This window comes from Pteronotus mesoamericanus, unplaced genomic scaffold (assembly GCF_021234165.1).
Source record: "Pteronotus mesoamericanus isolate MK-2021 breed Mesoamerican mustached bat unplaced genomic scaffold, CSHL_Meso_final scaffold_232, whole genome shotgun sequence".
Taxonomy (NCBI): domain Eukaryota; kingdom Metazoa; phylum Chordata; class Mammalia; order Chiroptera; family Mormoopidae; genus Pteronotus; species Pteronotus mesoamericanus.
Genome location: NW_026555311.1, coordinates 4921714 through 4947442, shown reverse-complemented (window position 1 = coordinate 4947442; position 25729 = coordinate 4921714). Strand labels below are relative to the sequence as shown.

At 38.8% G+C, this 25729-nt stretch overlaps 1 protein-coding gene across 1 annotated transcript in view; it reads right to left on the bottom strand.

Moving 5' to 3' along the window:
* Positions 1-25729, bottom strand: part of ELOVL6 (ELOVL fatty acid elongase 6) — a 133600-nt gene that overhangs the window by 51298 nt on the left and 56573 nt on the right. The window lies entirely within an intron of this gene.

Below are 25729 nucleotides of genomic sequence, written 5' to 3'. Positions count from 1 at the left end.
AAAAGCAATGTTTCCCTTAAAATGGGTATTCCCCACTCAATTAGAGTAAAAAGAAAGGGTTGAAAAGTTACAAGACATAATACAAATAGCAAAATGCATTAACCTGAAGAGCATTATTTGTAAAGTGTTTCATTTTTTCCCCTAATCACTGACCTGTAGTGCTGACTCATGAGGGATCTTATTATTTACACAAGCAACACTCCCAATTCAATGAGTCCAAGTGACCTACTTGGTGAATACCGCCTAATGAAGTGAGTGACTTCAGAAACCAAACCATAAAGGGTGGAATAAATCACTTCCAGTGAGGTTTGCAAACTCTTCTCTTGGAAACACAGGACCTGGTACACAGGAGTGCTTATTAAATATTTGTTGAATGATCACAGTTTTGTCATATCAAATTTCCTGACAAAGAAAATAATTGCATACATGGTTGCTCAGCAAACACTAACTAATACGTAAGCTAACAGTTGTACTTTCTGGGTAATGTATTAATAACTAAAGGATAAAATAGGTAGGAAAACAACATATAATCCATTTTCTTCCTCTATAAAGAAAAAGACTATTTCTATAGTGCAAAGAGAAATGAAAAAGTAGAAGAATTTTATGGAAACTTAACTATTGAACATTTCAGGAAGAAAGTACTTTGGGCCATAAACATATTTATCACTTCGCTTCTTTGCATTTTGCAAGTGTATAGCATTACTTTTATTAGAGTCAGAATCACTATCTGCATATATATTCATGTAAGCAAGGACTCACTGAAGAAAAACAAAATTCTATCAAGGTAATGTAAGCAATAGTAATATCAAATAGTATATATTCTTTTTAAAATTGTAAAAGTAGTGGTAAGTGAAAATAATCATAGTAGTATGATTTAGAGAGTGATTCCTATGTGTAGAAATAGTGCTTAAAAGCTTTCACATTTAATCTTTCTAATCATCCCTAATGCAGGTAAAGCATTATCTTCATTTTATGGCCAAGGAGACAGGTGCAGAGGTTAAGTAGCCTTAGACCTCTTGTTGCTCTCCTGTGGTAAACTTTTGGGGACAGGGGAGAAAGGGTGTAATTGATGTGTTCTCTTCTAGGCATATAAAATTCCTTAAGCCTTCCTACTGAATTCCATGGTCATTGTGTAACTGTGTAGTGCATTATTTAACTGTGAAAAAAGTAAGAGGAATCTCCACATCATGTTTCCACATTCTGGGTGTGGAACACTTTGACCCAAACCCCCTGTACTTCCAGGAGAAAAAAACTGTTGCTTGTTCATTCTAATCTAGGTTTTGGTTTTGATTAGATTGTTACTTGAAATTATGAATCAAGTTAAATGAGTGTCTTTATATGATCCTCTCATTCTAGCCATTAAAGGGAAAATAATGTGCCACAAACACCCAAGAAAAGAACAAAAGTCTTCCTTCTGTATTTTTTTCTAATTTCTTCAGTTCTAGAAGGAGAACTAGTCTTAGTGTAGTGCTAACCTCCTGGCAAAGACTGTTCTCTTTTTCACAAGTTTTCTAAAGATTTGTCACAAACCTTCAATTCCACAGGTAGCACAACCAAGTCAATCAATATAGACACACATAATTTGAGAATTGCAAGGGACCTCAGAGATGGAGCCCAATTTCCTTCTTCTACCGAAGAGGGAATTAGGGGCAGAAGGAGGTGCTGATAACATTGGTGTCTCATGGTCACACAGCTGCACACTGTGTATCGGTCACAACTACCAAAAATCAACATGCATTAATTGTCTAGGCTATCTATATCTGGGTCATAGGCAGTCAATTATGTGAACTGATATGCTATAATTAAAATGTTGCTTATTGTATACTATTATAAATCTTCCATGGTAAAATTCAAATAATGCTTTGGGTTAATTTAGAATTAAACTTAAGCTTCTTCTATAACAGGGAGTCGTTTTAAGTAAGTATTAACTCTCACCTCTTCAACGGAGTAATCAAAATGTATTTCATTTATAGTTGAATGTATTATGATGTTTCCATTTTGCTCAGAAGAAGGTACGGTTTTCTTTAGCAAACTGGGTTAGGCGAATTAAACCTGTCTTTCTGTCTTGACATCTGGTAATGGTTCAGTTATAGTCAAGATAATTGAAGGCAAATAATGACTTGCTGCTTACCCACTTACTATTTAATGAAGATCAGTAATTTTCAACCTTTTTCATCTCACGGCACACACAAACTAATTACTGAAATTCTGTGGCACACCAACAAATGTATCTTTTGCCGGTCTGACCAAAAAAAGTTTAATTTTGATTCATTCACACTGGATGGCTATTGTTGTGTTGGCTGTTGACAATCTAAGGGAGAAGAGGTCGGTGCCCCTCACTAAACAGTCAGGTATTGCATGTTTTAAAAATTATTGTGGCGCACTGCAGTAGATAAATGACTTCCCCAATGTCTCGATGGTAACTCAGTAATACTCCACATTCTGGCCAGCCTCCATCACTTGGTATACTGTACGACTACACTGTTCTATTATCAGATAACTTGCAATTTCTAGATGGCATGGACTCTCCTCCTTTAATAAATCGTAAATGAACATTATATAGCAAGACCCTGGACTGTAGGTGCCTTTTAAATACTTCTCAGGATGGCGACTCTGTAGCTATAATTACGCTGTAATCAACCAAATAAAGATTGCCTGAATGAAGTGCTGATGTGCTCTGAGCTACTGCACTTGCCCTCTCCTCCTTCCATTTCTGTTGTCAATACGAATAATGGAAATTGGTCCATAACTAATAAAAACAAATAATAGCTATATCCTTAGAGTTCTCTATTATGCTACCTTGTTCCAAAACATTCCTAAGAGATACTTTTTCTATTCTTACCGGAGTAGCTCCTCAATATTTGTATTTATTACCCAGTCTATTACCACTCTCTCCCACTCTCAAAGAGTGTGTATACATTCAAATGCTTCCCCACCTCCCTGCCCCAGTTTCTGGATTCAGCTGAAACCAGTAGTTAGCTTCAGTCTCTAATATTTACATCAGGATCTTTGTCAGCACACTTGCACGCCTTTAAGAGTCAAACAAGCTTATTTGAGAATGTTGCAACTTTCATGTGGATAGCATTTCAACAGATGATAATTGCTAATGAACACCTTCAGGAAGTGGCCTTAGCTCCTTTGTGTCTAAGTAAACTTGTTTTGTGGCTACTGTACATGTGTAAGATGCAACAAATTGTAAAAGTGAAAATTAAGCTGCAAGGGAGAGTTAAAAAGGAGATCTAAAAGCATCTCCTGATTTGGGTGATAGCTACTTAGCTTATAATAAGTTCTCATGTTCTAAGTTGAAAAGTCTGGAGCTGAGAAAACCTGCTAATTGGTGAGGCCTTGTCTCTTTTAAGATTTCTCCTTTAGTTCAGTTGCTCATTCCAGTCAGGACACAGTTCAAAGTTTTAAAAGTAATTCTAAGGCCACAAGTAAATTGGAGACCCAGAGACTGAAGGAAGTAACACATTGCTTTTCGCCAAAACGCGGATGTCTCTGGTGGTTACAGTTTCATACGAATATAAAGGAGGGTTTTCTTAAAAGAGATTTTCAAGTTGTGCTGTTGGGAGTTCTAGCCAGGGCTGGAGTCTGTCACATTCTTGAGATTTCAAGATCCCTAAGACTTCACAAAGGCATTTTTCTATTTTAAAAACAATGGGAATTTCCTAGCAATTTTTGTTCACAAGTAAATTATAACTGAAAAATTAACCCTGTGCCCTGATATTTTGATTATAATTTTGTGAATATAAAGAAAATATGTCCATAATTAATACAAATGGATAACAACTTTATAACTGCAAGACAAAGCCATGACTAAAGAAAAGGGTGCCATTCTAATATGTTACATTTGACCCAGAAGATCACATAATGTATGGTTTATGAGCTTGAGTTGCAAACACCTCTTTCTCATTCTGCTTTCCTCTCAAATGCTAATTTAAAGATCGCAGGTTCTCCTTACTTATTTTCTTAAAAAAGCAGGAAAACCATTCTTCTGCAACTCAGTTGTTCTATTGCTGAACGGGCCATGATCTAAGTAGAGTCACATTTGACACAATAGATTCAGTAACATGGTCACATATGTATCCCTTTCCAGGAGACTACATTTCTCTTAGAGCAGATCTGTTAGAGAAAGTTGCTTGTACTTATCTATCAACATATAATTTTTCCCTTTGTCACCTTTTTAAAAATCTTGATAAATTCTGTTTTCTGATTGGATTTCTCTTTACAACTGAAGATAGGATCTTTGGGGGGGAAATACTTTAAAATTGTTAAACACACACACACACCCCCTCATAAAGATGCTATCTGTCTAATAAAATGGCAAGAAATGATGATGAAAGCTGACATCCATCCATTCATTCAAAATTTAATGAACTTGATCATCTTCCTTTGCAGTGTGATTCATATGCCATTGAATGAAAAAATAATAATAAGCCAATCCTTATGTAAAAGTAAAGTCTGCCTCTGCTAATCTAATTAGACAGAAAAAAGTGTTATAATTAACAATGTTCGATAAAATTTCTGAGAAAGGAGATGTAAGTGTCATGAGAAAATGCTCTGTGGAAAGAGGGCTTTGAGGTGGACTCTTAATGCTTTGGATGCAAGGACAGGCACAAGGCATTTGGGATGGGAAGTCGCAGCAGCATTAGATGTGAGCTGAGTCAAAAGTGTATCAGACGGGACATGTTTTGGGTTGAGGACGGCCGAATGTCAGTTTGGAAACACAGGCTGAAGTCAGATCACGCGGAGCGCTGAAAACCGTGCAGCCCAGTCGGGAATGGACCTTCACCTCAAGGTTGCAGTAAATTGTGAGGTATGGGCCCACGGATTTATTACCACTAACCATTACGGTACTGAAATTCAAGGCTTCATTTTCTTTTCTTTTCTTCTTTTTAAATAAGTAAGAATAGACTGAATTATGTGTGTGCCATTACGTGCCTTGGGTGAGAGAAGAAGGGGGATGCTACTGGCCTTCAGGAAAATAGAGGGAGAAGTGCTGGTTTAAGCCATGGAAGGCACTAGAAGTCTTTGAGCTGGGAAGGGGCAGAACACAAAAGGATCTGTCCACCAAGAAACTTGGCATTGATTACTTCTATTCTATAGCAGGCGGAAGCAGCTGAAGTCTGATGCTTCTTCTCTAAGTCCATACACTCAGACATATTCCCCACCACCCACATTGGCAGCATCCAGCAGCTATGTGAGCTACTGAAGTGCATGTGTGACCTGAAGGAGCTTCTTTAATGAGCTGCTGCTCTTCACAGGGGTTGTCAGATGAGACCACCTTTAAGTTTCCCTCACTCAAGAATAAATGTGATCATTTTGTAAGGTATATAAATGTCGAATCACTGTGCTGTACAACTGGAACTAATATAGTACTGTATGTCAATTGTAATTGAAAATAATTTTTCAGAAAAGAATGAATAGTCTTCTAGTCTGAGAAAAGTATAGCAAACTGCTAGGCTGATCGTGGCATTATTTCAGGGAAGCCGACGAAAGCCTGAATTCAGCGTCCTGAATTCAGAGTCAATGTCCATTTTTTCAAAGGTGCTGATTGCATCTTAGATGCAAGAGTATTTTTGAAGATATGGTTTCATGAACTCATCAGATCAATTTCAAAGCAAGAATCATAGATTTCAGAGAATATGTAATGAAATAAAGAATTAAATTCTATTCTTTCTTTGATGAAGGTGATAGTTTCTTATCTCCTTAGAAGAGCGAAGCTTACTACCACCTCCACATAAAACTTAACCAAAAGTTTATCAAGGGTTTTATTAGACAAATTTCCTCCCACCTCAAAGCAAACTGACAATGAGCTTTGCATTGACCAAATAACTTATAGTTTGTTTTGTTTGACAGTATTGCTCTCAATATTCTCATCCTGATTCTGTGGTACTGAATGTCACTTCAAGTTAGAATTTCCAAGTAACTGTCTTATATAATATACATCAGCTACCGCTACTAGCCACGTAAAATGTTAAAAGCCTAGTGGCCATTTAAAGAACAGTAGGTTCTCAAGAGGAGAGGAAGCATGAAGAAATAATATCCAGAAAGTGCTTTCATCAGCAATTTCATTGTGCTAATTCCCCACTTAAAAACGGCCTTCGTTCAAAGGACTAGAAAGCTTTCATATGAATTTCCAATGAAGAAATGCTCACCTGTTCAGATTATTTTAAAATGTAATACTAATACAGAAAGCATACTATATTTCTGAACTGGCTCCTATTAAGAAAAAGCAGTTCAGTGACCCCTGTCATCAGGCTAAACTTTACCTCACCTCTTACAGTCATAAAATCTATGACTAATGTAAAGTGAGGTATTAGTGACTTTTTTCTTGAATATGAAATTTTCTTGGACCAGAAGTTGTACAACATATAATTTGGGGCTTGTGTCAAGGGTGCAAGTTAAAAAAAAAAAGAGAAAATCTTGTCATCCACACTAAAGGCCTGCTGACCATAGAACTATAAAATATTTTAAAATATAAAAATAAAAATTAGAGTCAAATAAAACAATCTGTTTCCTGCTTCTCTTCATCGTGAAGAAGTCCTGAATGGTCTGTAGATAACAGATTTATTCGAGAGCTGGAGATGGAAACCAGAAGTGAAAAAAACACTATAAAGAGCATATGATTATTCACAATGGAATGGAAAGCAGATTTTAGGTTTATGAATTAAGTCCAATTCAGACAGAATTTTCCCAGATTTAAATCAAAATGACAGCTGCACAGATAACTCTATAAACAAGCATCAACATATCCAAATCAGACAGTGTTTTCGTTCTCTCTCCTCAAGGGCTAAACATTTTGACTGAAAGATTATCCATTTCCTTATATTTATAAAGCGTTTTAGCCATGACTGGCGTGGTTCAGTGAATTGGGCGCCAGCCTGCGAATTGAAGGGTCTCAGTCAGGGCAGATGCCTGGGTTGCTGGCTGGGTCCCAAACTGGGGGCCTGGGACAGGCAACTGACTCTCTCTTACATTGATGTTTCTCTCCCTCTCCTCCTCCCTGCCTCTCCCTCTCTCTAAAAAAATAAATAAATATATTTTCAATTAATATAATTAATAAATATATTTTTTTAAAAAGTTTTAGTTTACACTCACTGCTTCAGACAATAGTAAAGATGCTAAAAGATACTACCAAGGAAAAAATTACATGTTTTCATGTTAACTATTGGATGATTCAACATACTGTTATACAAACTTTCCTTTGGATATAATTGTTGAAAGGGGGTAGGGAAAGCAATGAGAAAGTGTGCTCCAAATGCAATTTCTGGATTAGGGAGAAAATAGCTCACCAATGACGAAGACTATTTCATGGTATAGATCACAAATAATTTTTTGTCCCCAAAATCAAATTTACACAAGAAACTAAGCCTGTATAAAAACTAGCAATGAGAAGGTTAATTATATTATTAACAAGGGAGTGAAAATGACAGGCCTTTTTTTTTTTTTCACCCATATCACCCAATTACCCAAGAAAAGATAATCAATTTCATTTTGCTCTCGAAAATAATAATGTGGCAAGATTTTGATTAGAGTATTCACATTGCTCCTTCAAAGTTGGAAGGCTCATTCAGTGACATAAGAAGATGTGGCCCATAGACTAGTGTTGAGAACTCTGGTAATGAGAAAAACTTGCCTTCTGAATTGGATTGTATTACTTTCCTGTAGTGCTATAACAAATTCCCACAAATTCAGTGGTTTACAACAACACGAAGTTATTATCTTAGAGTTTTGGAGGTCAGAATTCTAAAATGAGTTTGATAGGGCTAAAATCAAAGTGTTCTCAGGACAGCGTTCCTTTCCGAGGTTGTAGGGGAAAATCTGTTTTCTTGCCTTTTCCAGCATCTAGAGGCTGCCTGCATTCCCTGTCTCTTTCTCCATCTTCAAAAAGCATTGCTCCAAACCTCTGTTCCCATGATCCTAACGTCTTCTCCAGCTCTGTGTCATCACATCACCTTCTCTGACTCTGACTTTTGTGGATACATTAGGCCCAAGGGATAATCCAGTACTACAGTCTGGAAAGGTTCTCCAGGCTTAAGGAGGACACTGGGCCCAGATTATTCCAGGAGAATCTCCTCAGCTCAAATTCTTTAACCTAATCACATGTGCAAAGTCTCTTTTGCTATGTAGGGTAACGTATTCACAAATTCCAGGGATTTAGACCTAGGCATTTCTGGGGAGACTGTTATTCACCTTACCACATGGATTAACCTGAGTAATAGTAAGGTCTAAAACCATTGTCTACTGCAACACACAGAGGAATGCTCTACTGTTGGCCAGCCTTTCATCTCTTTTCTTGTTTTGCTACATCGAAAGCCAGCCTCTTCCCTCCAACTCAAGAAAGCATTTTAGAATGAATGCACACTGTGTCACATTTTTATGAATTGTTCTGAAGACACTCATAAATATTTAAACTCAAAAATATCAGTACTTGAGCACTTATTGATAGCATATAACTTATCACATACCTTATTATATACCATATACTGTACCTTACCATATACCTTATTATTGTATACATTGGCACCAAGGCTTAGATTTTCTAGTAAAATATACTTTATTAGAAATTATTAATGCATACTCTACTGATTGTCACAAGCTCTACGTTGCCATCTTACACTTTTACAACAACAAAGATTATTTGCCTTGTGACCATCTTCTGAATTTTAATCTGAATTTATGTTACAAGTTACATCAAGTATGTGTTCCTATTTACAGCAATCCAGTGGTTTTACACGTCATTGCTCTTATTGTTAAATATATAAGGAATGGGTCTTCATCTCAGGTGGCCTAATGAGCAGCAGCATCTGACACACAGGTGGTGCCTCTCTTTTTTCTGTAACACTTTCTTTATTTGGTTTCTGGGACACTATTTTATCTCTCCGACTTCACCACCTGCTCTTTTCTCATTCTCCTCTGCTGGTTCCTTCTCATTTCCCCAATCTTTCCCCTGTGGAGGCCTCCATGAGCTCAGCCTGTGGACCTCTTTTTTTTTCATCTGCACCAGAGGATCTCAATGCGGGGCGAAGATTTTGCCCTCAGAGGCTATTTGGCAATGTCTGGAGGCATTTTTGGTTTTTATAACTGGAGGAGCGTTGGCTACTTGCATCCAGTGTGAGGAGGACCCAATGGTGCACAGGACAGTTCTCCACAACAAAAGGTATAGAGCCCCAATATCAATAGCATCAAGATTGAGAAACCCTGGCTAAGGGAAATATAGAGAGAGAGATTAAGAAAAGAGAAACGGGAAAACTAAAGAGAGGGTACGTTGAAATGTGATACAACCTCAAAAACACCCCCACTGTTTGGGAATGACGTCACCTACACTTCAGATACACTCAGGCCGAATTGCTTCAAACAGATTGCAAGTACGGAGTAAAGACAGTTAGGTTCCTGTTTCAGAGCAGTTCGATTTAAATTGTAAACTAGATGAAACAACCAATTTGATCCATTTTTCCCTTCACTATTCTAGGATTTGGTTTAATTCTGTCTGCAGTGAAAGCAGGGCCAGCTGCCCCACGAAGCCCAGAATGATCAGTTCCTATAAATCGACCGTAATGCTTCCTTGCCACGAATGTCACCCAGGACTGCAACTCACAATCCCTGTGTAGGCAAGAGAAAGAAATAGCCTGAAAATGAAGGACAGTCGCTGCCAAGACAACCCCTGCGCCACACATGAGTTCAAATGCTTTTTGAAGTAGAACTCCAGTTATTTCCAGTCACCTCTCCATGAACCAGTCCTATACTATACAATAATTCCACGAAAGCCAATCCTAACTTGGCTCTGGATGGAACTATGTTGTAAAAATACATTAGACTATTAGAACTTATAACTCATATTGACCTTATACTTACCCCATCCTTTCTAAATCGTTAAAGCATGGCAATCTGATAACAGTGAAGGTTTCTATGACAAATTTTTGAAAAATAAGAGTAGGAATACCTGTATTTTGTACATCTCAGAATTATATAAGAAAGATAGGTGTTATCATAAAGCATGCCAATCGTAATGAACAAAATCAAGTGTTCTGTTTCCCTAAGTGTTTGAATAAATTATTGTTTTTATCAGCCACGGCAGGCCTCTGCTCCCCTGCAGGTGGCCGTGTGGGGAGACAAGGATTCTCCCGGGTGACGGTGTACAAAGCCGGGCGAGCTGAACAGGAAAGTGCTCTCTACCACGTGCCTGTCGACAGTTTCTACAGAGGAACCAGAATGAAACCTACCAGGTAGTGTCCAAAGCCAGTTTAGGAGCCTTTTATCTTTATATCTGTTTATGTTACTTTCACTTTGCTGATTTTTGCCTTGATTTCCAGGTTCCAAGCCAGGAACAGTGATAAAAGTCCTTTTGGAACAAAACATGTTTAACAGAAAAATCTTTATATCTATCACAAAAACATGGAGTTAAAGAACACCACTCCCATTTCTTCAGAGTTAAAGGGGAATTTGGTGTTGTTTTTTTTTTAACTTTCTTTTTTACTACTAGGTTGTGAGGCAAGAATATTTTCTTCTTCACTTGCCTGTCAGGTTAATCCTGGGTACAGTGGCATTTATCAAGCCAGGGTTCTGAGAAAAGACATAGCACCACCCATAGCAACCTTTTCTTCACTTGGTTTCTGAAAGAAGTGAAAATGCTTAAGGACAGACAAGAGGCTATGTGACTCATGGTTTCTTAGAAAGGCAGAAGGTCGATGTGTCTTGCCATGCTCTGAAGAGTATTTCCCCTGGGAAGGGGGACTAGGAAGTAATGTGATGTTCAGATTATTCATGAGGCATACATGAAGCATACACTATGAGGCATACACTATGTCAATAGCTAGCAGTCACTCTATACAGCAAACCTCAACCTCTGTGTTTACTATTCCCTTTCTACATCTATTATTTGTCAGGAGCAATTTACTAAGCAACAAGATCTAAGAGTAAGAATATTCTTTCTTTAGCTATGCTTACACAGAAAGGTTTCTCACTAAAAATTTTTAAAAAGTAAAAAAACAAGGAATTTGACAGGTGATTATTCATGATGCATCCTTTTTTTTTTTTTTTTTTTGGTAAAAAAAGCATTTTGTACCAATTTGAGAAATTCTAGATGCCTACGGTGGTCAGGATGGTGAAGTAGGTAAACACTGTGCTCGCTTCCTCCCTCAACCACATCAAAATTACAACTAAACAAAGAACAACCATTATTGAGAACCACTTGAAATCAAGCTGAACAGAAGTCCTATACTAAGGACATACAGAAGCCATGTGAAGGCTAGTAGCAGGGGCAGAGATGCAGAACAGGTCGGTCCCACACCAAGGTGTGACAATTAAAATCAGGAGGGACAGCCTAGCTGCAGAGGTCCCCCCTGAAGAGTGACTAGTCCAGTCCCACATCAGGCTTCCCAGCCCAGGGTTTGGATGCCAGAAAGAGAACTCATAATAACTTCTGGCTGTGAAAACCAGCAGAGACTGTGGCTGAGGGAGATGGAAGGCTTCTAGAGTCCCAGGGGTTCTTCTTAAAGGGCCCACGCACAGACTTATTGAGACTCTGAACATCAGAGCTGGGGTAGTAGCTTGAAAGGCTCCAGGGACACACAGGGAGGAACTGAATTCTCTGGCTTTCAGAACAATGGCTGGAGGGAGAGGTTTCTCCCAAACAGAAGTGCTAGCCGAGGCCGTTGTTTCTTTGCTGAGCCCTCCTCCAGGCCGGCGCAGGTGGGTTCCTTATCTGAGTCTCCATCAACCTGGGAAACAGTTTGCCTGGCCCTGGTCATTCCCTGAGACCCTGCTGCAACCAGCTTGCTGACCCACTCAAGCTGCTTCCAGTGGCTCTGGCATACAAACAGCCTGTCTTGGCTCATGCTGCAGACTTTCCTAAGGTCTCTCAAAGGTTCACAAACTACAAGCAAGCAGTATCAGGGCTTGGCATGCCCTGTGCCTCTTGCTGAACAGTCCCAAACCTGGCACTAGTGACAGCAGACCTCACTTCACAGCTTGGTCTCTCCAACATGTCTCCAAGCCCAGCACTGCCTGTACCGCCTACGAGGTCTTAGAACCAACACAACCAGCTTCATGCCACACCAGAGCACCACCCAACCACCTCAACAAATGACACACCCAAAGGGCAGACTCAGCAGGCACCAGAGTCCAGCTGAAGTTAATCCTGCTCTGTATGGTCAACCTGCCCAACAGCTCCTCCACTTTAGTCTCAGCCAGTCTTCACAACCAGTCAGCCTAAGAGTGAATCCCTCCAATGATGTACCAACACAAACAAGGCTCAACTAAACACGGAGGCACACATAACCCATACAAGGGGCACCCAGCTCAGGTGAGCTGGGAGACTGCACCCACTGGGCCCTACAGGACACCTACTACAAAGGCCACTCTACCAAAACCGGGAGACATAGCAGCTCTACCTAATACATAAAAACAATCACAGGGAGGCAAACAAAATGAGACAAAGAAACATGTTCCAAAAGGAAGAACAAAACTCTAGGAAAAGAACTAAACAGTGGAAAAAAGCAATCTACCAGATGCAGAGTTCAAAACAATGGTGGTAAGAATGCTCAGTGATCTCAGTGAGGACTTCAACAAAGAGACAGGAAACATTAAAGTGAAGATCGATGCCTTTGTTTTATAACATTTAAGGGTTTACTGAACATCCACAGGTTGCAGCTCTGTACATAAATGTCTGGTACAGAAACTGACTGCTCCCAAAAGACACCAGGTTAAAGGCTGGCTTGAAATGCATAATTTTGTTTGAAATGGATCAAAGTAGTGACGAGTCATTAAACTGAGCACTTACTATATCCCAGGTACTTTTTTTAGGGTTCAATGAGCTTGAGATAGATAATGTCTCATTGATAGTTCAAAGAACCCACCATCACCCCCATTTTGCAGAGAAAGAAACAAACAAGACTTACGTAAGAACCCACCGATTTAAGTGACAGAGCTGGAATCAAAACCCAAGCAGCAGCTGTCAGACCCTCTGAACTTAACCACTACCTTGTATTCTTATCTAGGATGTTATACTACTATTTCTCAGTTGGTCATTTCGGCAGTAATCATTTTTTATCATCACTTTTACCAGCTCTTTCTCACACCCCACCATTCTTTTTGATATTCAGAAACATAAATAATCACTTATACTGGAAATCTACTTGTTCTCCAAGATAGTATTCTTTTCTTTATGTCATATCCATAAGGTTGTTGATTTTAATAGGGAGAAGTAAGTTGAAGAACTCTACAGAGGATACTTTCCCTGAAGTCACTGCATGCTGGAAGTTGACAAATCCTTTTCCAATCTGATGTTTGCCTGTTTTGCTTTTTTTTTTTTTTTTGTAGCTGACAGCAATATTCCATGGATTACTTAATGGTTAAGACATACTGGAAGGTATTTGACATTTTACACAATTTCCTGCCTTTCTGTCTTCCTACTTAGAATGATTTAATCTCGTGTTTGAGTCATCTAAAGGGACATGCTACATGTTCCCATGCTTTCAGATTCTAAAATCCAGTATTGAAAAATCATTGAGGACACATGTACAAGACTATACATAAGGAAATATAGTCATACAAAGACAAGTCCTTTATATTTTCCAATTTTCTTGTTTATTTAAGTAGGAATGTCATTAATGTCACAGGTGGATCACAGGTGCTGTAGAAATTTAAACAGATTTGACATTGTGTCTCAGACAACATCTAAATGCTTTTATATAATTCAAGTGATTTTACCTATGTCTACTCTGGAACTGTGTCTTATAACTTTCCCTATGCTGCCACCATATTGTGATTTTCAAAAGACAGCACTCTTCTGCCTCACACTGCCTTTGAACATGCCAGTCTCATTGCCTTGAATGCCCTTCCCACCTATCCTTGTCATTTTGTTCATCTGGGAAGATACTCCCTGACTGCTTCTAGGTCAAGTTTATTACTCCTTCCTTTTATGTATCCTTTGCATACCTATTATAGCACTCATCTCTTTATGTTTTGCATGTAAGTTTATAGGTCTGCAATCCTGGAGGGTGGAAACTGTGTCTTACTCAACTTTGTATGCCCAAAATTTCCTATCAAGGGCTGGTCTTAAAGTGGCCTCCTGACATATGAATGGATGAATGATATATTGGATATTTTAAAAATCTTGTGCTTTGAAAATACTTTTAGGGGAAAAAATGCATTACTGGGAGACCAAATAGGATAACCAATGCTTAAGTCACCTATGAATCTATGCTTCAAATCCACCTGACTCTAAATCTAAACAGTAAGAATATGTTTTACTATAGCTCCCCGATCCTCTCAGGAGCTGAAAGAATACTCCAAAGTAATCCGAATTCAATTGCCTTTTTTAAAACTTCTCTTTGGAAATAGGGTTATATTTCTACTGAGGCATGCTTAGGAATGTTGAGGGGGCACCATCCAGCTTCTTTAGTTCTTGCTGGTCAAAGACCAATGTATTGCTTCTCAATGTAATGTTTTCATAAAGTAAGCAACAGAGTAGGCAGGTACGAATGAGCCCGGCGTTTTGACAAAACCAGTGTCCACCTGACGACTGTACCCTCATCTGTCTCAGTGGAATCTTTCTGGTTCACTGATACACTTCCAGACAGATTCTGCGAAAAGCCAAGCTTAATCTGAAATCAAAATAATACCAACCATACCATACTAATATTTCGATGGTAAATAAAATAGTTTGATCAGGATTGTTATCTTGTACTATAATCAAAGAAAGCTCTCAGATACTGCCTGATGTCTACCAATAGGCAGAAAGAAAGTGGATATTACTTGACTCAGGCGAGGATACAATGACTCACACGTTTTGCTGTTGGGAGGGTAAAATGACATATCTCTGCGAAAACCATTTATCGAGAACCTTTTAATTCTACAGTTCTTCTTCATAGAATCTGTCTAAAGCAAACAACTTTAAATATGGTAAAGGCAAGATAATCACTGCAGTACAACAGTGAAAAAGTAGAATAAATCTCAAAGAATTGGGGATATACTATGGTAAGTACATTCAAACGACTATTATACAGCCATTATAGTTATGTAGAGTGTATATAATATTAATAACTATGGGAGAAAAAGGCCAGATGTGGTTTAATTACAAACTAGAAGGAATACCCTCACCCCAAATTTACAGTAATTATTACTGGGCGACAAGATTGTGTATGTTTCTTTTCTCCAATTTACTTTTATGTACTGAAAATTTTTTTTCTACCAGCTTAATAATGAAGAATGAATGTTTCTTAATAAAATTAAATTTTAAAAATGTTTTTATTTTTAAAAGTGTAAAATGCTAACCAACACATCAAACATTTTGGTGGTAGTTGCATGAATATTACATGCAATTACACAAGTTTTATTCCCTATACTTCTGCCTATGTCTGACTGAAAGACACTACAGTAGTGGCTCACCATCACACTTACTGGATGCACAAAGACCTGGGTTTCAATCCTGCCTGTCACATGTTGACTCTGATCTTGCAAAAATTGTTTTACATTTTATCTGCCTCAGTGTCCTCAAAAAAACTGGGAAAATAGCACCTATTTCTCAGGCTTGTTGTAAATAAATCATCAACATACTAAACCTGGCAACATTTGACACATTCTCAGTACTTAATGAATGGTACCTATTCCTTTTGTTTATTATCAGAAAAAGATAGACATTATACTATGAATGGAATCAAATGCAAAAAATCAGGCTAATTGAGTCTTTATGGCCAAAGGCATTTCTAGACCCATTTAGTCATTCTAAAGGTACACATGCTGCCAGAATCCTTGTGAATTTAGTATTAGCCTTTTTGTGCGTACTCTAAAAGCAATAAACAATGAAAATAGCAGGAGCCCAACTATGTAAGTAACAAGAACTTTTAAGAAAACACCTAAATTTGTGAAACAATAACCTGAACACTTTTATTCTTATAAAAACTAGACAGGATGCAGGACAAGTTTCTTAGACAGCACATGCAGGTCACTCTTGAACTGAAATGAAAAGTACTGGTGCACCCAACAGCAGTATGTCTGGGAATAGTAACAAAAAATGACTATACATAAACCTTCCAAAGTAGATATTTCTGAAAGAAAATGGTAACAAATGAGTTAAAAGCAGATACCCTTCTTTTTTCTGACCTATTTATAGTGGGAGCAAAAAAGGGTCTCTTTTATAGTCATCTAATTGCTAGGGTAGCAGTAAAGAAAGTCATTAAATTTAATCATGTGGGTGATTTATGGAATGTTTTGATGTTAATGTTGTACGCTGCTCATTCTTTTTGTAACTTACATTATTATTACAATCAAAAATGCTTATTGCAGCCAGTCCGAGCTGAGAGCGGGCTGGCCGTGTAGCCATGCAGGCGGAGATAACAATGCTGTATACTCGGAGGTCACTGCTCTGTCGTGCAGGTGCCGCGAAAAGCAAACCTGGCCACAAGACGAAGGTCTGATCTAATCCAGCTTTATAAAACTAGCATCATTTCTTTGATAGCAGCAGACAATCAAAAGGTATTGGAAGAATAGATATGTTTCATCATTATCTCAGTATTCTAAATCAGCTACTGGCCAAGAACCTGCCCTCCATTCCACACACTTGCTGTTGTGTGAACCTGACTGATCAAGGCCAAATACCAGCTATTTGACCTAAAGTGTACTTGGAACTTTAGGCAGACAACAGCTGATAATCTTAGGTCATTGGTTTTCATCTTCTACCCTTCCTTGAGCCCTTGACTTCCCTAGGTCTTTACATGAAAAGGGAATTTACAAAGGAATCTATGCACAAGTCAAAGGGGGCAGGTGGAAATTATGAAAGGGCTTCGGGAGGTCCCCCTTCTCATTAGTATCCTCATTTGGTTCCTCTTGGCCACTTGGGGCAGAGAAGTGGGCAGCAAGAGCTAATCCCACCTTTTCAACTGAACTAGAGCTCTACTCGCCCAAACAGCCAAGATGTGAGATCTGCGTGGCAGTTCTCGGTTTGAAGTAGTTTTAATAAAGCGTTAATCTCAGAAGTGGCATGAGACACAAACAATATAATCTCTACTTTAGAGTTTAACCTTTCTCCCAGTTACACTCTTTGGCTAGGCGCATTGTGAGGTGTATCAGTCTATAAAATTCTCATTAAAGATGCAACATGGGTGTGATTACAGGCCAAAGTAGCCTTGCTTGACTGTACCTGGACATTATGGTCAAGAACTCTTATCCACGGGTAGTGGTGAAGCTTTAGAATTGCTCAGAAATGGATGGGCATGGCCTGTGTCCATATTACTGAACAACACCAACATTTAGTGCTCCTCCGATCACTAGCTGAGGATTACATGAGGCATACATGGAAGTGGCAATGATTCATTCGATAGTCTATCACATGGGGATTTTTTTTCCATTTTGATAGAAAATTTTGCAATTTTGTATTTTTCAAAACTTGGGGCCAAATTTCTCACTTATACTTTTGTTATCAAACACCAGCTTAGTTCTGGATAGTACTAGTAGACATAGCTATTTGCTTAAGTTTCTAACTTATGTTGGCCCTCAGATTATACTTGTACAAACAAAAAGCGTAGATTTCCTCTTCTTACTGTTCTACTTAGTTTGGCATTTTAGGAGGACCATCAAACTTACAAAAAAATTTTTTCTGCAGACAAAACCGATAACTAAACAAACTAAAGACAATTCTTTTTGTTTGGTGTGGTAGGCTGATAATGTTCCCCCAAAGATATCTATTCCCGGAGCCCCATAATTAATTTGTGATTGTTACCTGACACAACAAAAAGGGGTTTTTGGCAGACTGATTAAATTAAGGGCCTTGAAATGGGGAGATTACTGCGGACTGTCTGGGAGGACCCAATGTAATCAAAAGGGTCTTGTAAGGCGGAGGCAAGAGTGTCAGTCAGTGGAGATGAGGGAAGCAGAGGTTGGAGAGGTTGGAGAGGCTACCACGAGTCCAAGAATTCTAGCAGATCTAGGAGCATAAAAGGCAAGGAAACGAATTGTCCCCTACAGCATATTGAAGGAACCAGCCCTGATGACATCTTGAGCCTAGCCGGATAAGACTCATTTCAGATTTCTGACCTCCAAAACTGTAAAATAATGAATTGTTTTGTGTGAAAAAGTAAAGAACTCTTCTCCGTAACTGTATATGATAAAACAGAAGCAGGGGTTTACCTGAATAACACCACAATGATGATTCTTCTTCCTGTTAAACTGATCGATTTTGGGGGGTAAATTGACTGAACCCAGCAATTTATTCATTTCAGATATTCACTGACATTTATATAGCATATGTTCACTGAAAATATCTTATGTCTAGTCTCCACTGCCACCCCAAAGAAAAATTGTATATTTTGATAGCACAAATAGTGACATAAAAAAAAACAATTTTCTTTATTCTTACCTAACTCCAGTTTCAATTCATGATTATTCATTCAGAAAGTATGAATTGAGCACTTACTGTGTGCCAAACATGGTTCTAGGTTCTGGGGATATATCAGTGAACAAGGTATAAAAAAGCCTGCTCTCATCGAGGTTACAAGTCGGAAGACATACAATAGTAATATAGCTTGTTAGAAGATTATAAATACTATGAGAAGATGAAAAAGTAAAGCAGTGTAAAGGAAAAATGAGGTGAGGAGTGAGGGACTTCTTCCAATTTTATCGTTGAGCATGTGTCTATAATTGTGTGTCAAAGCAATAATTCTGCTCTTTTCAGTAACTTTTCATGTAAACACAGTTATCTTTGTATAGTCATAAATATCACTGAGGGAAAATGAGCATGATAGTATCCAGACTATGGTTTAAAAAAAAGTTTATTAATTTGTATAAGTAACCAAAAACCTATTAGTAATTTAGGAGATAATTATAAATCAGAGTTACTAAGAAATCCCACAACTTTTGAGTGTCTATTGAGTGTCTGATATTGCCTCTTGTAAGTTTAGTACATAGATAGAGGACTATGGCTGACCTTAGAGATAAATTTATTAAATCTATCTTCATATAAAAGGTATCTTTCTTCATAAAAAAGGTATGTTCTTTTGGGATTTCCTCTTGCAAAATCAAACTTGAATATACAAAGTAAAGGCTCGTTCTCCAAGAAATTGCCAGAATTACTTAACTGGAGACAGAATTTTATTTTCTATAAGCACATTAATTCTGTTTCACTAGCAAACTGGTCTTAGGTCCAAGTTGGGGGCGAGGTGGAGATAAATAATTCCTGACAAGGACAGGAAATAGGTTTTCAGTTTTCTTCCTAAGTCAGCAAGAGGGTAGAGAACACAAGTAACTTTTTAATGTATTATTTCTTTAAATGTACATATTAAGAAGCAAAGCTTAATGGTATGGTAGAAATCAAAACTTTAGAGAAAAAAGCAAATGAAAATGAATAAAATGACTTTTAAACTAACACAGGAACTGAGTGAATAAAGAAAATACTGTCACAACAATCTATTTGCATTAAAAAAAAAAAAAAAAAGGCCGTTTAGTCCAGGGGCTTAAGTGAGCTGAGGTAACGCTTTAAATTTTCACCCGGGGAATTAATTACACTATATACACTATAACCTAATCCCAATTTTAGAAAGTTATAATAAACTAGAAATAGAAACACTTCAAAGATAAGGTATAGCTGTTTCTTGAAACCCCAAAGACTTAGAATAACAATTTTGCCCACTCAGTGGCTCTTTGGAGGCCTCCTGAGGAAGTGTATGTGTATGGGTGGTGGTGGGAGATTAGACGACGATTCTTTCCAACCTTCTAACTTGCTCACTGGTGCAATGGAAAAACTTTAGGAGGAGTTGGAGTTGCTGGTCCGCTAACATCTATGCACAAATTCACATTTTCTAACTAAACATTTTCACCAACTAATCTTTTTTTCTTTTTTATCCTCACCTGCAGATATTTTTTTTTTTCATTGCTTTTAGAGAGAGAAGAAAGGAGAGGGAGAGAGAAAGAAACACTGATGTAAGAGAGAAACATGACTGGTTGCCCTCTCCTATGTGCCCCGCAACAGGCATTGAACCCACAGCCTGGGTATGCGCCCTGACGGGGAACTTCAAATCCATGAACTTCTGGTCTCTGGGATGATGCACCAACCAAACGAGCCACACTGGCCAGAGAACATCAGCTAATCTTAAGTGTTTCTTAATATGGGCCACCTGCAAAGCTCCTGAGGTACAGGTTAAGAAAACAGATTACCCCCCTCAGACCTTCTGAATCTAGAAGAGTGATATGGCATGAATGTTTGTGTAACCCTCAAAATTCATGTTGCAATACTAATCTCCCCTGTGATGGTATTAGAATATGGAGCCTGTGGGAGGCGATTAGGTCATGAAGACTAGGCCCTCCTGAATGGAATTAATGCCATTAAACAAGAGCCTGAGAAAGCTCCATGAAAGGTTAAAGAGAAAAGGCAACTGTTGAGGGCCTGCCAGCACCTTGACCTTGAACTGTACTGGCTCTGGGACTATGAGAAAAAATTCTGTTACTTAAATTACTCAGCCTGTGGTGTTTTGTTATAGCAACCTAGACAGACCGAGAACAAAGAGCAACCCTAAAAGTCTTCACTTGATGGTGATTCTTAGGAGAGTTTAAAACTTGAGTTTGATCTACTTCAAGATCATCATGATTATTTGGCTTCCTATCTTCAGCCACCACAATCCCTCCGGACTCTTTGATTTCCTGTCTCAAAGAAAACACAACTGTAATACATGTCAAATCCAATTATATCCTACAATTAAATAAAAAATTTCTAGCTCTCATCATGTCTACAAAAAAAAATCAGTGCATTACAACTAACAAAGACTTCGATAAGGATGGAAACTAAAGGAAACCGAAGTGGCACACAAGTCCCTGTACTGTGTGTTAACAACAAACAGGACAGAAACACCAAGTTACCTTGGTAGTGCCATGACCAGAAGAAGTTGAGCCTGTGTCTAAGCTTCTAAAGCTTCTCTTTACATGAAAATTTAACAAAATACATTAAATCAATCTAAAATTCCCTGCCTTCTTAAACAAACAAAAAAATTGAAACCTAGGATATAATTTCTCAGGAGTGGATTTGGGGATGATAGCTGAATCTAACATTAGATTAAAGATACTTACTTAACCTCCTAATGAATAAATTTTTGCAAAGCCTTTTTGCTTATGGTACAGAATTTTGCTGAATTAGTATTACTGAGTTTCTGTGGTCAGAGAGTGAGAAGTAGTATAATTCATTCATTCTTTTATATTGCTATTCAATGAATATTTATTAAGTGCTAACTATGCGCGAGGCTAACAATTGAGGAGAGTAAACAAAACAGACACATCCCCTGCCTCCTGGAGACTTTACAATCTTTGAAGGGGTGGGGGGTGGGGAGGAGTAATAGATAAGTTAACGTAAAACTAGGGGAATACATAAAAAGGAAATACTCCAATGAAAGTGATAAAGATGCATTCTAATCCAGATTTAGACAAGATGGGTAGGGAAGTAAGAACAGCATGGGCAAAGAGCCAGAGGCAAGGAGAGAAAGCACCGTTAAACAACTCTAAGAAATTGAGTGTGTTTGACCTTCCAGTCCAAAGAGTGTGTTGAAGTGTTGAGCGGAAGGTCTAAGAAGTAGGTGGAAGCAAGATCATAAGGGCTTCTTACAGATTATGTTTCAGTTTCCTTTTAATCCTGAGAGCAATGGGAAGCCACTGAAGAGTTTAAATGAAGTCAGCATAATGTTGTGATATATAAAGGTTCTTCACTGATAAAATCTAAGTGGGAGCTCAAGTAAGTCTTGAGTAAATGAGTGATATAGATGTTAGGTAGGGCAGGGCTTGAAGTGGAAGATAAGGCATAAATGAGCAATGTGGTCCCAGGCAGCTCCCAAGTCTGCACACTCCCAGTTGAGGGACATTTCATAGTAGCTGATCATGTCATGAAATGTGGCCAGGTGCCATCTGCCTGTTTTCACTCAAACACTTATCTTTGAATACAGAGCGCATGGCAAAGTGTAGTATTTCCTCATTGCTTTTGGTGCTTATCATGTTCTTAAGATATAAAATTATGTTCCCTCCCATCATGTGTCAATCACTGGTATGTAATGTCAGTTTCAGGACTAAGAAAACATTCATCCACATGCCCAACCAACAAGACAGAACTTGTGAAGGAAAAGTTCTTAGCTCAGGTGGGATATGTTTCTGAAGATCCAAGAAAGGCTGCACTGATGAGGATAAATAAGTGTATGACTATGTTCCAAAGATTTTTATATCCACACCTCAAAGGTGAAATAAACCTTTTCAAAGTACAGGTTTATCTTGCTCATGCAACAGCTCTACTCCAGGGAAACTACGTATAAATTTTTTTCAAACTAATGTGCATTCTGAAAACATTTGAAGAGCCCCTCTATTTAAGAGAAATGGAATGATTATTTGTAAAGATCAAATCTTGTTATTGTATTATCTACTCTCTCAAGTGAGGCATCTCTATGCTGAGTTGCCATCTCTCCTTTCCAGCTGAGAGAATAGAATGCCCCCAGTGTCATCTCTCGGAAAGTCCTTGAGTCTCTAAAGAGATGCCACAACACCAGGGCAGACATGGCAAGAGATGTGCTCCTCAAAAGTCCTTTGATTGGAACCCTGGTTTCAATGGACCGGTCACTAGTGAGGCTGTCCAAGTATGATGGTACATATGAGCTGCCATCCATAAAACCCTTCCTCCCTCGCTCCCTTCAAGGGACTGGTCTAGGGAGGTGGCGTGATGGATGGGCTTCTGGCAATGATCCTCAAGTAGATGTGGTCAGATGGGACCTCAGGAAAAGCTTGATTGATTCGGCTACCATGCCCCTTTGGAGTTACTCATTTGCACTTCTCTTTCCTACCTAATCACAGACCTGATGCCTGGGGTAGCAGCCATCTGAGAGCCATAAGAAAGACAGACAGCGGCAGAGAAAGCTAGTGTCCAAAATTACTGTCACTTAGTTGAGCCCGATTGGTCAAGTATTAAAAAAGACTGAGCTCTGGATGCAAAAGCAGAAGTGACACATTGGTCCAAGAGAAAGAACTTTCCAGAAGAACAGGACAAAATATTTTATGGACAATATTAGGCAAATTAAAGTTACACAATTACAGGCACTGCACAAACCAGCCAAAAGAGTCAGCCGTCAGGGATTGAATGGTTAAGCAAACAGCATGTGGGCTAAGGATTGCAAGAGCTATAGTTATTCAAATGCACAACCTGTCTAGCAGGCTCTAGGATTTTCACACTAGTTTATATGTACATAATTAAAAATATTTCTAGCATATTCAAAACAGCAAATTTATATTTGTGCATGACTGTGTATTTATATTGGCATTTAAATGCCTATAAAACATAGGTAAGTACCTATTTCTGTTCAAGGAGATAGTATATGAGTTTAACACACTATGCAGATCATTAGTCTTCTCACTCCCTCTCCTATATAGAAGCTCTAGCTACACTTTGGTTTTCTTTGTGTATGACAGATTCTTTTATTGTTATAGAAGCCTCCTAAGTCATTAATTCTTACATTATGTGTACGGGCTACACCTTGGACATTGGATTGAAAATAATGAAACACATAAAATATCACAATGCCACAATGATTCTTAAAGCCTTGCAAACCATGAGGTGTCATGCGCCATGTTTCACATTTCCATGCACAGAAATTGTTCCAGAGAAGGAGATGACTTATTGAAAGACGTAGGAGTTTGAGCGGCTTGGATCTAGTTGTGTGGATTATTTTTTTAACCTGAACTGTTCAAATTGTTTGTTTCTATGGCTTGAAACTGGACACAGGATTAGGCAAATTAAATCTCCGGTTCATTTTATAAGGTATTGGCAATCTTTCCTCTAGAAAATTAAATTGTCTTCTATAAACATGGTGAGTATTTATAGAAGTACCAGCAACAAATCCAAGTTATTATAGTGTATGTGAATAAAAAGCAGAATCAATGTCTCCAGCTGATTTATTTATTCAAAAATATTTACTGAATATATATATTCATAGAAGTTATTCAGGGAGTCTGTTTAAAAATCAGAAATGCTGACTCTCCGTCCAATGGTGGAGAGACGGCTCAAGGCTCCGAGAGTTAGGGGCAGCCCAGTGACTCTGGACAAGGAGAGCCGGCAGACCTCACTCTGAGACACACTGGTCAGTGCTGTGTTTTGATGCCAGGGACAGAAATCTCAAACTGCTCAGTCTAATGAGATAACTAAGTAAAGAACAATTTTATTTTGCTTTCCAATCATCCCAAGAGCTGTGAAGATGATAGGAGAAGGCATGAAAAGGCAGAGTGAAATTCTCCAGCAGAAATAACCAATTTCAGGAGGAGTAGAACAAGAGAAAAATGGTGGAAAAGGTGCTTCGGGGAGGAAGTATGGCAGGGCCAAGCACTCTGTGAGGCTTGTCAGAGACATGAACAAGGACTTTGGAATGACCACGGCACCTGATATAAGAGTAAGAAATGAGGTTGGAGAATTGAGATAAGGTCGTACCCGGAATGACTTTTATACCTGCAAGGGGCTACTTTGAACTTTTTATCTTGAGGTGTAGGAAGCCACGGAAGGTTTTAGGTGAGTAAAGACGGCCAGAGTCAGATGCAGTTTTTAGAAAGCCCACGGGGCAGCAGTGACATGGAGAACACCTGGGAGGAATAGGCCCTGGTGAAGGTGGAGAGGCCAGCGACTGCGAATCTCAGAGAAGGTGCCTGTGCTGGTGGAGACAAAAAGGTGAATGTCACCTGGAAGGAGATGCTCTCCTGTCAGAGGAATCAATCATTCCCTTTGTTTACTGAAGTCAATCAGCAGATGAGGTACAACAGACAGGTCTTAACCACTAGCTTAATGAGGGGAAAAAAAGCAAGAGAGGGGAGGCCATGACTCTTGGTCTGATTTGGTAGCTGGTGTTACTTTGGTGGCTGGGAAGTAAAGCAGCAGCAGCATGTTAATATTTACTAATAAAGATAGTTTACAGGACTATAGGACTTACTGGTAGATGAAAAGAGATCTTAGGGTGTAGGACTTAGAAATTTCTGGGCTGAAAACCAGTTATCTACCTGGGAGTCACCCATATCTGTCTGGAAAGTGGGGGAGGAAAGGCCTATAGCACCTGACCTTCTCATTCACTGACCTGTTACTTGCTTAACCCTTTACTTAACTCCCGCTTCTGTCCAGGGAGCAAAGTCCTAGGCTGATGAGAAGTGGTTATTTCTGAATATCCCCTTTTGATATTGAAAGAAGAAAATCAAGGTGGGGAAGAAAAAGTTAAAGTCACCTAAGTAAACTGTTTCTGGGCTCTGACTACCCTTTAGAGAAACCTCTTCTCACAGTTACTTTAGCACTGACTAAATGTCCCCTTGTTTTCTTTCTCTTTTTTTAAACAAAGTAAGTCCTTTGATCTGTTTTATTACTCAAAAATCTTTCCATTTTTGTTTAGCTTTCTGACTGTGCTTGTGCCTTCAGCACTTCCTCCGCGACTTCCCACTTGCCAGGAGGAAAGCCCCCTGGACCAGGTCTCAGACACTTTGGCACCCACAGCTCCACCACAGGCCCCGCGGACACCTTGCTTTGTTTTAGACACAAGGACATGAGGCGTCACAACACGAACTCATTGAAGTCGGCCTGGGAACACGCCACAAGCAGACTTGGGTGCGTTCCTTACCTTCTTGGTATAAAGATAAACAATTTGATTACTGAAGTTCCAGACAGCCTCGTTTTGTTAGAGGCTGTATTGTAGGGGAGCCTATGATGATTTGTCAAAGTCTGCACCATGCTGAATGCCTCTAGACA